The sequence below is a fragment of the Stegodyphus dumicola genome, chromosome 2 (genome assembly GCF_044657685.1).
Source record: "Stegodyphus dumicola isolate Sdum_Otavi_A_Nest chromosome 2, ASM4465768v1".
Taxonomy (NCBI): Eukaryota; Metazoa; Arthropoda; class Arachnida; order Araneae; family Eresidae; genus Stegodyphus; species Stegodyphus dumicola.
Window position 1 is genome coordinate 54,250,984 of NC_140769.1, and position 11,355 is coordinate 54,262,338.

General features: G+C 31.5%; 1 protein-coding gene across 6 annotated transcripts in view; it reads left to right on the forward strand.

The window, feature by feature from the left end:
• LOC118184702 (CREB-regulated transcription coactivator 3-like) overlaps positions 1–11,355 on the forward strand; it is a 203,733-nt gene that overhangs the window by 177,099 nt on the left and 15,279 nt on the right. The window lies entirely within an intron of this gene.

An 11,355-nucleotide genomic window follows, 5' to 3' on the forward strand; every position in this document is an offset into this window, starting at 1 on the left:
AGTAAGATTAAGACGAGAGAGGGCGGTGGAGGCGGCACTGCAAGGGTGAGTAAGAAATCATCAGAGGGAAAGGTTTCGAGAAGGCCTGGGATATTTTTGCCATAAATAAGTACAATGTTTAGCAAATTTGTTTTGCTCAGTTTTGTGAACATTTTTATTTTTGCTTAACGCTTGTAAAAAAAAAAAAAAAAAAAAAAAAAAACCATGCAGAAATTATAAAATTAAAAATATGAAACCATAATTTATGAAATAAAGAGCAATTATAATCTAAAGGGTATCAAAATTTACAAAAAAAAAGCTTAATATTTATTTGTTTACTTTATTAAACATTTCTTTCAATGCGCGCATGCGTAAAGCATACATTACGCATAGTCGAAATTAGAAAATTGGAACCAGAAAACTATTTGATGTGTATTCATGATATTTATAGTGAATTTGACGTAAATCATATCAAAGACAAAGTACATCGAGATGAAATACTACATTTAGTAATGAGCTATAAGCTGAATAAAATAAAAACATCTGAAGATAAGGATGGTGCTGACAGATCAACTTCCAGTTCATTGCGCTGTGACACTCCCCCCCCCCCACACACATACACACAGAGCAGCGTGAAATTGATAAACAGATTTCACAATGGTTAGAGAAACAAAGGGTATGCCTTTATCCATTTTTTGCAGCAATTCCACTTTTTGTTTGATGGACATCGAAACATACTTTCGCTTTCTAGATCCTTTACATATTAGTAAATATATATTGGAAATTTTATTTGACATAATCGAAAGTTCAAGCTTACTTTTATAAAATTGCTCTAACAGTCTGCAAAAAATAATAATCCGGATCCAATTCGAAGATTAAGGAACAACGCAATCTGTAACATTAACTGAAATAGATAATTAGATAATTTTAGCTTAGCTTATACCGTCCATTATTCATTAAACGCGCATGCGTCAACGCATAATGCATTGACACATGCGCAGAAAGTTTGTAGCTTTGAGGTCCGGATTATAGATCATTCCGGATTATGGGTGTGCGGATTAACGACTTTTGACTGTATCATATTTTATGTTACCCAAGAAAATGCTTTCACAAAGAGTATGCAGTATTTTTTCCCAAGGACCTGTAATATACAAACTCAGTTTCCCATAGTTCATTAATCTGGAATATGCTATCACCTTCTTATTTTTTTGAGGTGGGGGGATGGATAACTGACTAGGAGGAGAGAGAGAGAACAATTTTGAGTAATTTATTTGAATTATTTTATCATTTTATGTATTAAGAACATTGAAAAACATTTCAATAAGTTGAAAATAAGATTAATATTTTCATGAGTATGTAATACAGTTTTTATAAGTATGAATTATCATATGTATATTTTCCCTTGAAAGTTTTTGTCTTTTTCTCATAAGATATTATTTCTGACAAAATATGCGATTGCTTTGTGCTGTAAAAAACAATCAACTGGTAATGGTAATCATACAGTCCTGATATTTTAATATCAAAAGATTTGCTGATCATCAGTCAAATTTTAAGAGTGCACCTTCAGTACATAAATAAAAAAAGAAAGACATTATGTAAAAATATATAAATGCACGTGTACAAATGCACTGAATAACTGCAGGTTTCAGTTATTAGGAAATTAGGAATACAGGCATCTAATTTGCTGATAACTGAAACCTGAAATAATTCTGTTCAAAATGGGGGGGGTATATTTTTTAAGTTTACAGAACTACATTAATTCATCTTGAAAGCAGATATCATAAAGAACTGTTAATGAAAACATATAATCACAAAAGCATAGTATGCCACACATACATAGCATTAGAATTCCATTCAACATTATGGCATGAGAGTCAGCCATAAAACCTAAATTCATATGTATGATACCTGAGTAACTAGTATCTGTGCCAAAATTTGGGGGTGCCTTTGCTTCAAGGTAAAGCAAGTATAATGCAAATCATGGAGCTTAAACTATAAAATTTAGTGATAAGTTATTTGTGTTTATATTTATATATATATAATGTTAAAAATTTTTATAAATATTTCTTTGGGATTTAGTGTAGGATAGGTTGGTCATCCCTGTTCTGGGAGGTTTTATAGCCAATTGATCATTTTTCAGAAATTTTAGAAGGTTTATTCCGGCTTAAGGGTATTTTTATTAAATTGGAAATATGCTGTGGAGTCAAAAAGAAACTGTATAGGTATTACTGTTGAACTATGAAAGCTCATTCATATTAACATAAAGGAAAGTCAAATATAAGAAATTTAATGATTAACATCCAAAGAAAGCCAAATGTAGTCAAAGTGTGATTATGATATGCTACCCATGTGTTTTTCTTGGAATAAATTAACAAGCAAATGAAAAGGAAAAAGGCTGAAAAACAAATTTTATGCAGACTCACTCGTAGCTCGCCACACTCCCATTTATTAAATATTTAGGAAGGGATATTAAAAAAACTGAAATAATCAAAATTTCTTGGTTAGTTTAATGCTAGATAGTTGGGCCTTTACTATAATTAATACATCAGGTGATTTTTAAACATTTTCTCTGTGGATGTTAAAATATTGATTAATTATGATTTTCTATGTAAATTTCGAAAAAATGAATGAAAGAACTATGCTTTGATCTTGAATAAATAAGTTAGAATCATTTACTAGGAAATAACTTTTGTAAGTGTTATACTAATTGGTAATTGTTTTATTATAGCAGATTTAGTGCAGTAATACACTACTGGCCAAAATTGTAGAAGCCTGAAGGAAAATGTGCATTTTCGAAATTTCACAGCATGTAGCACTATATTTTCGTACTGTACTAAAAGGCATACACTGCTATTATGGCAATTTACTTTAGAACATGAGAAAAGCATTTTATGAAAAAAAATTTTTCATAAAAGTTATGCTTACTGAATGATGCCAAAGTAAATTGTTTATTATCTCATTATTTCTGTTAATACTTGTTTGGGCAATTTTTTTGTAGTAACTAGAGTTTGGTGACTTTGACCCGTGCAGTGAATTAGTGATTTTAGTTTATCAATCATTATAACATAACACACAATTGTATAATTTGTAGCTGTCCTTTATTGTATAGTTTCTTTTGACTAAAAAGCTTTTTTAATCGGTTCCAAAAGGTTTTGATAGGGCTTAGGTCAGGTCTATTGGCTATCCACTGGAGCACTGTAATATCATTTTTTTGAAACTGTTTTTTCCACTAAATAAAAGCATGGCAGTGTATTGAAATATGAAAATATCATTATTACAAAAGAATTTAGTGTTTGAAGTTATTAATTTTGATTCTTTATATATCACTAATGCATTTTTGTCTATATAAAGTGCTATTGATGTGCAAAGTCTTAGCTGCATTACTTCTCCACTGTGAAACATTAATTGGATGCTTCACAGTAGGTGTTGTGCACTTATAAAGTCAAATCTGCAATTCGTCTTCTCACACATACTTCACACACAGTCATCATTAAGTATAGCTATTCTGGTTTCATCACTCCTAGTAACCTCATTACATTGTTCTTGTTGTCAAATGACATATTTTTTTATTAAGCTCATTCTAATTTTGTTTATCTCTGAGAGATAAGAAAGGCCTTTTTTTTCTTTTGGAATTATGCATTTAAAGTCTGAAGTCTGCATTGAACAATCCTGATACTTATATTTATGTTACATTTATGTAGGTAATTGTGTAGTTGCCTTAGGTAATATTCTTTTGTCACACTTTGTTTTGTGTGATTCTTTTGTCACAGTTTTTTTAAATCACAGCATGCTGTTGCAGATCTTTTCAAACCTAGTTTGATTTTTCAGTAAGTATGCGCAGATGCTTATCTCATGGCCTAGAAAGTTCTCCTTTGATTAGTTCTAATCCTACTTTTCGTGCAACTTTTTCATAAATAACATGGGTCCACCAGTGGCCGAGTGGTAAAGTCACTGAACACTGGTAGTTCAGTCTGAGGTTCGAATCCTGCGAACGGGCTGGCTGCATCGGTGTTTTCATGGTTTTCCTCATGTGTAACATGTATATGAGCGCGCAATGAATTGGAAGTTGATCTGTCAGCACTATCCTTATCTTCAGGGCAGATGTTTTTATTTTATTTGGCTTATAATTCCTTACTAAATGTAATATTTCATCTCGATGTACTTCGTCTTTGATATGATTTAAATCCAATTCCTCGTCATTATAATTCGCTTCCGATAGTGAAGAAAGTGACACAGAGGTTATTGAAAACGAAAAAATTTTGATTGACAAATTAGTCGGTATTCTCGACACAGCAATTATAGGACTTGAAGAGCGGAACTTTGTAACTGAACAAGAAATTATGTCTGTTTATAGAATTAAAGAGAAAGTATTATCACATAAAACAAAGCAACTTAAACAACTTACATTGAAAGAAATGTTTAATAAAGTAAACAAATAAATATTAAGCTCTTTTTTTTTTTTTTTTTTTTTTTTTTTTTTTTGTAAATTTTGATACCCTTTAGATCATAATTGTCCTTTATTTCATAAATTACGGTTTATTATTTTTAATTTTGTAATTTCTGCATGCCATCTTACCAGATTTAAACTGATGATCGATAATTCGGAATCGCCGAAGTCCCGACGAGTCCGGATTAACGACTTTTGACTGTAATGTAGTCTTGCACCCAAGTAACCAAATTTTATATAGTCTTGCACCTGTAAGGCCAAATTTTGAATTGTTTTATTATCTATTTTATTTTATATTTTATAAAACCTTACTAAATTTTTGATAAATAATTTCAATGATTTCAAAACAAGCAGTGGCAACACTGTATGGAATAAAATATTTTTATCTCCAGCATGCAAGACTATCGGAAATTTTAAAAATATCCTGTTTATGAATATTTTTAGCCCAAAATAGTGTTAGCCGAAATGCTCTTGTAATGAGTATGTATGTGTATGTAAAGGAAAAAAAGAGTGTAACCTTAGAGTGTAATATAAAGTTTTAAGGCCTTCAGAATGTTTTCCTTAGAATTGTCCCCCCCCCCCGGGTTATTTATTATCCTTGTTGAGATCACAACTTCGGGAGTATGGTATTAGGAATTAGACCCATAGTCAAAATCCATGTGTATAGTTTAGCGTAATAGAAAGTGAGTAGGTTTGGTTTTTTAGGTGTACGAAAGGGCAGCCTTCCCAAAACTGAGTTGAGAATGGAAGCTCTTTAGGCCAGCTCTTGTAGCTGGACGTTTCCTTGCTGAACATGTTCTGTTTTCTGATATAGAGTCAAACCAAAGGAATTGGCCATGTAATTGCATACTGAGATGAAAAATCCCATAAAATATTCCCAGACCTTCACAGCAGTTGTGTGCATGAAACACAGTTATTATTCTTTATGCAAAAATCACTATAAGTTGGCAGTGTTTGAAGTAACTTTTATAATTTTATTTCATTTGTTCTTTAAATTTCCTGAAACACAACTTTTATTCTCTCTAAAAGAATATATATATGTAAAAAATAAAGGAAAATCACTTGATTAATTAATTGAGTATTATAATATGAAAGAACTGCTTGGTTTTTCTATTGGGAGGATCATTATGTTATTGAATTATCTTTAATTTTTCATTGTAAGGACATAACTTTTTTGAAGGTAGAGTAATAAGAATTATTTATGGTTTACAGTTTTATGTTATTTCTTTAGCAATTCATATGTAGATGAATGAACAAAGTTTTCACTTAAATTTATTTTATTTCAGTTGATCCTTGAGTGGCTAATTGATTGCAGCAATGCTAAAATTGTTTTTGAAAAATGTGAATTTAAGCTTAATTTTTTAAAAATTTCTTATTAATCAATCATTATCTTATTTTTTAACTGCTTATTAATTAATCACTGTTAACAAATATCTATAATTTTTGTAAAAATTTTAATAGTTTTTAACTAAGAATTTTACTTCTTTAATCCTGTTTACAGTCTATAAACTAGAATAGTATGTAGATTGTATATATTATCCTATAGCCTTACATAGCTGGTAAAACAGCTGATAATAGGCAATTAACGAGTGGTTTGGAAGCTTTACATTGAAGTAGATGTAACAACAATAAATATAAAATGTGATATGTTGATAACCTTTTATAGCTTTTAAAACAGCTGATAATAGGCAATTAACAAGTGGCATGGGAGCTTAACCATTGAAGTGGATTTAACAATAATAAATATAATATGTGATGTATGGATTCCCAAGACTGCCCAGCATAAAGAACTACATAGGTTACACTGGCTTTCTTAGTATTCTCAAATCCCAAGTATAGTTGTGACTCTAAAAATTTCTGAATTCTAACATATGGCTTCAATTGACATGGAATTTTATATAGTGTTATATAGTGGCTAGAACTGGTTCAGAACTAGATGTGGTTAATACTTTTAAACATAAGAATTTGGTTAGGATGTGTTTATGATCTTTTAAAATTTGTGTGGATATTTAGGTCAGTTGCCAGTCATTCAGTTCTCAGCCTAGTAATCAACAGCATATTGATCTATATTTAGAATTTTATTTTAAGCCCTAAAAACTAATTTCTGAATATTTTCTGCTTTCCTGGGGGGGAGTGAATTTGTCATCTGAAACCTACTATCCTGAATTATTAAGAAAGGTTAATGTAATTTTAAATTATTCAGAAAAGCTTAGTTGGTCTAATTTGCACAAATTCAGTTTGCTTAGGAAAAGTATATTTATTTTCCAAACACTAGGATAGAAAAATTTCATGTACAAAAAAGAAAGGATTTTAGAAATAATTTGAATTCTATTTGCTTCAGGTAAGAAAATTCCTTCTTGAAAATGTTGATATCTAAGTTATTTAGAAACTGCTAGCATTTAAAACATCAACAGACATTGGTGATTCAAAACAAGAAATGTTTAGAAGAGCAGTTATAGAATCAAAGAGTATGGCAGCTTTTGAGACATGTTCAAGTTGACATTGGAGTTTGTACAATGCTATGCATATGGCCATGATCTCAGCATCAAAAGCAGTCCTGTTCCTTCCAGCAGGATTATAAAAAGCTCGTAAAAGATACCAATGCCTGATAAAGCGAACATATTTGCGTCCCACCTCCAAACACAATTCACATCAAATGATCATCCCATAAATCATGAATTTGAACTGGATATTTTAACTAAAGTAAGAGACAGGCTGAATGCACCTACTTTGAAAAATATCAGTAACTTCACCACCCCTGCTGAAATTTTTGAAACTGTAAGAAAACTTCATCCTAAAAAAGCTCTGGGAATTGATTGTATATCAATACTTTCAAGCACCTCTTAAGAAATATCGTTGCTAAGATTACCTGCATCTTCAACCGGACAACTTTCGACCTATCAGCCTTCTTCCGAGCCTGAGCAAGGTTTTTGAAAAAAATTTTACTAGATAAAATGAAGAATTATCTCAAACCTACTACCTCCTGAGCAATTCGGATTCAGAGCCTATCTATCACATACTAGATAGCTTGTTTGACTCACCGAATTTATCGACTTGGCATTACACTGCAGACAGAATGCTGCTGTTCTCATGCTGGACGTGGCGAAAGCTTTCAACTATGTGTGCGAGAGGGCCTTATCACTAAATTGATTGATTTCAACTTCGAACGTGAACTACTGCAAATCATCTTCTCATTTGTTACAAGCAGGACTTTTGTACTATCTGTGAATGGTGCTCTTTCAATTTTTTTATCTATTCTATGCAGCAGATTTTCCATGAGCTCTCCAAAACAATAATTCTATTTTCGCATGCTACGCAGATGATACTGCCCTGGCAGTGAAGTCTGCAAATGTTAATCATGCTGTCAAAAAGCTACATCATGTCCCTCATATTGAGGATTGGTGTAAAACATGGAAAGGGCAAATTAATGCATCTAAATCCCAACTCCTTATCATCCGAAGAAAGAAAAAGAATGCCAAACTCAAGAAACAACTACTGCTTTTCAACAAACCCATCCTTATAGTGGCTCAAGCGAAGTACTTAGGCATAACTCTGGATAATAAACTGACGTGGAGAAATCATATAAATCACGTGAGGCAGAAAGCGCTTTATGTCATGAAAAGCCTCTACCCCATGTTAGGTTGTTTTTCCAAACTTAAATTATCAAAAAAGAGATTGATCTACCTTTCCATCTTAAGACCAATAATGACATATGCTTCTCCAGCCTGGGCCACTGTGTCAAAGACTGAAATAAACTGCAAGTCATACAAAATCATTTCCTGAGACTAATAACTAATGCACATTTCTTTGTACAAAACGAGATTTTACACAAGGACTTAAGAATTGAGACTTTGGACAATTTCCTTCCTAAAACTAGCAAGAATTTCTTCAGGAAAGCTAAAGACTGTGAGCATTTGGACAAATTTAATTTGTTTCAATACGAAATACTGGATGAGGATAGACATCTTCGTTCCTTTGCTGCCTTCATATTAAACAGCAACCAGAACTTTCCAACTTAATTGCTATTATTCCTTACTAAAGTTTGACTGCACAAACTCTAGCATAAAAATGAAGCAGCATTCATCAGAGCCAGCACTTGAGAGGGTGGCCTTCCACGTGACCTGTGCATTAAGATTCACTACTATTTCCCCAGCATATTATAGCTTTCCTGAAATGATGTACATATATATATATATTGAATATTTAATCAAGAGTACTGATTTGTATTTAATTATTTTATCTTATATTTCCTTCTGTATTTTGTACAATAATTTCAATACAATCAACTGCACCAATCAGATATCATCTTGTTGCTCACATGACTTGGTCACACCCCCTTCTCCACTTCAGCTATCCTGCACCGCCCAGCTCAAGCATTACAACACCTCCATTGTTCCTCTGTGTGGAGTCTCAGGCCAGAAGACCAAATCGTCAGGATACGTTAAACTTTTAATACTGTTTTTTCTTTTCTTTTTCAATTTCAGAAGACTATTTATGTAGTTAAACAGAGAGGTATTCAAAAGTTGGCAAATCAATTTCAGACAGTGTCGATGATTCCACAGCAGCAGCATGCAGGCTTTACCCTGCAGCAAAACTATTGTTTTTTGAATAAAACCAAATTTCTTTACCTTATGACTTATAAGTGATTTTCAAGATATTTATATAATGCCATTATCTGCCCATAAGTGTGCTGACATCTGTAATAACCTAATAACCTGACAGAATATGCTTTATGGATGACTCATTGTGTTACCATCTTGATATGTTTTTGTCATTGAAATGCTAAAGATGTAACTATTACATCATTATATCTATAAAATATCTATAAACATAACATTTGAAGTGTTTTATTACAACACTCGTAAATTTAAACACAAAATGCAAGCATGTCTTTACCATATACTGCAAAGATAGTTTCCTCACATGCCACAAAATGTATATTAAATATTTCCAGTTTCTGTGAGCAAATACTGATGGCCATGGGTGTCCAGTTATAGGTTCAAACATGTTGATGCATTTATTACCTTCTTAAAACCCATTTTGGGTATTAAGAAGTATACTTTCACCCAGTCAGTCAGAATGAACGAGTCAGAAATGGTACCTAGTCAGTACATTTCAGTAAGCCCTTGTAAAAATTTCAAAATATGAGAATTCTACGGAATGTTAAGGATTCATTAAATCTTATTAAAAAGCACTTATGTCATTGCAATCATCCTTCCGAAATTAACTTGCAAAAATTATTTTTCATTATTGGAACTGAATCTAACTAAGAAATCCTAGGGTTTTAGGCATTCTTACAGGGCCACTCTGCTGTGTCAAGTTTTCTTGTGTTATTGTTGAAAAATAGAATTATGAGGAATATGGGTGATTTGACGGCTCCTTAAGGCTTAGAATACTAGGCTTAGGTCATGTGTAATAAGCCTATATTGGAGCTGGCTGTCATGTTATATGAGCATAATTGTATAATAATGTAGTGTTCAAAATAAATACTTCCTTATTCATATGTGCTTTGTTTATGAAGCTCATATAGCATGCATGCTAGAAACATGCTTTTGGTATTTAAAAAGTTGGCCTCTTTGAAATTCAATGAAGCTTCAAAAAGTTTTGACTAGGTGAATAAAAATCATTAAAAAAATTATGAGTCATTCACTAAGTGCTGTTTTGGAGAAATGAAGTGCATTTGAATAACAAAGAAGTAATGCATTTGAAATTCAAGAGTAAAACTATTGCAAAATTGCTAGTCATCAAAAGCATTTAGTGTGATACTGTCTGTGACTAGTTTGAAAGTGCACTCAAATGCAAATATCACTGTTCAGATATTTGAACGTATGAGAATTTTAGTTTGATGAGCTACCGCTCAGTGATTTTTATTTAGTTTTATCCATTCAGTGATTTAACAAATTAAATTGCTTTATAATTTAGTAAATTAATTTAATACAACTAAATCAGAATGTAAAATTTCAATTAAATAAATTTTATTTGGAAATTTCAGAGATAATTATTATGGAAATTGCAGCATTCTAAAACTATTTTACTTTTTTTTACATTATGTAAAAAGTATATTTGCATAGCTTCAGGCAAAAGTATATGTCCTTGTTTGATGTGACCTTTGTGTATTTAAAATTTTTTACATGTCTTTTTAAGGAATGATACAGTAGTACTATCAGTCATTTAAAGTTAATAAAATTGATTATAATGATTTTGTTTTTGTTCTGTTGTCTTTTGGTAATGTTTCCACCAAAATTTAAGTGAATAAATTTAATTGCAGTTAGAACGCTTCATGTTTTATAAATAATTGATAATACAAATTGTTAAGTTTGATTAGGCAGTGAATTACTCAGATGCCTTATAGCATATAATTTACACTCACCACAGTGACCAAAGTTTGTGGAACACTGGGTACTGATAGCTACTGAGCTAAGGTTTAGTTCCTAATGACAGTAGATGGCTGCTTGAAATTTTTGAAGTTTCCCGCTGAAGTTTTATAAAACATAAGTCATTTCCTTACCCATTTTTCCGTAAAGGCATTTGCGGTATTAAATAGCTACTGCATGTTAGCTGTGTTACCAGCTAGGCCATCTGACTGCAGATTTTTTTAGCCTGTTAGAAATAGATCAAAAGAAAACATTTTTTATGACACCAGTAATAATAATTATCTTCCTAAGATATTGGAAAAAGTAGGTGCTTATTTTAAGTGGCAGTGAAGATTTTGTTTTTATTGCCATTCAGAATCCACATTTTAAATTATAGTTTTTCTGTGCTAATAAAATTTTACTTTTATAATCACAGTAGTGCATTCTGTTTTAAGGTTAATTGTAATATTAAAAATTTCAGCATCACATAAATGTCATTTTATGTAATTGAAACAACAAAGTGTGTATGTGTTTCTTGCCAAAGTATTAACAGATATAGTTGTTTAAAAGCATTTA